Source organism: Eufriesea mexicana, unplaced genomic scaffold, assembly GCF_001483705.2.
Source record: "Eufriesea mexicana isolate 0111107269 unplaced genomic scaffold, ASM148370v2 scaffold879, whole genome shotgun sequence".
In the NCBI taxonomy this organism is placed as follows: domain Eukaryota; kingdom Metazoa; phylum Arthropoda; class Insecta; order Hymenoptera; family Apidae; genus Eufriesea; species Eufriesea mexicana.
The window spans coordinates 138106-139025 of record NW_016909001.1 but is presented as its reverse complement, the minus strand read 5'-3'; positions in this window follow the sequence as shown (position 1 = coordinate 139025).

Genomic DNA, 920 nt, shown 5'->3' with positions numbered 1-920 from the left:
ACTGTTTTCCCCTGGGCGAAGGAGGCGCGTCGGTGTCCGGTGTCGGTTTTCCAGCGAGAGGAGAGGAGAGGAGAGGAGAGCGCGCGATCGCGGGATGCTTGAGGAACGCGAAGCCGGACTGGCGTGGCGGTATAACCGTAAATCAAGCGGAGCCGGGTAATTACTCGAGAACGTGCGCTTTCGTGTTTGCTAAACAGTCGGAGTCGGTCGCGCGACCGACTTGCCATAACGAGAAAAGTCCGGTCAATAAATTAATTAAACTGTCGTGACTTGGAGGCGGGAATTGCCGTGGTTGGCCCGCGTAATGCGTTCGGTCCTGACCTCGTTACCATTCGCGAAATCATAATCGTTTCGAAAATTGCGGAAAGCTTTTAGCCGAGCTGCCACTTGGCAAGTTAGAGGCGGAGAGGCGCCCATGCCCGAGCGCTTTACGGGCCGGCCCGTAAAATTTCAACGATCACGGAATAGCCAGGTATCTAGAGCGTCGCGATTAAACCGCCCTTGTTTCTCACGATCAGTCGAATTTACCCTGCACCGTACGTTTTTACGATCCTCCTCCTCGGTCAGGGTCGCGCGGCGATCCACGTGGAGGGACTCGTCGGAACGGTGCTTAAACGGTGTCTCGAATGAAATACTTTTCATTCCACGCGACACGTTGATCGAGGATCAGTTCAGACTCTCCTCGATATCGCCACATCTGACGCGTTCCCTCCTTCTCCCTTTTCCTCCATTCCCGCAATCCTGCGAGCTACCCCGGAGCAACAGTTCGGAGGAGCGATGATCATTCGCATTAGCCGCGGGTACGATTTTTTACGACGCCGTATCTTGCCACCTAGCGGGCCGGAATAAAGTTATCCCCGTATCGCGCGATTCGCATTCCCCCGTTTAAAGAGCGAGCGTGGCCGGTGGGGGGGGGGGGG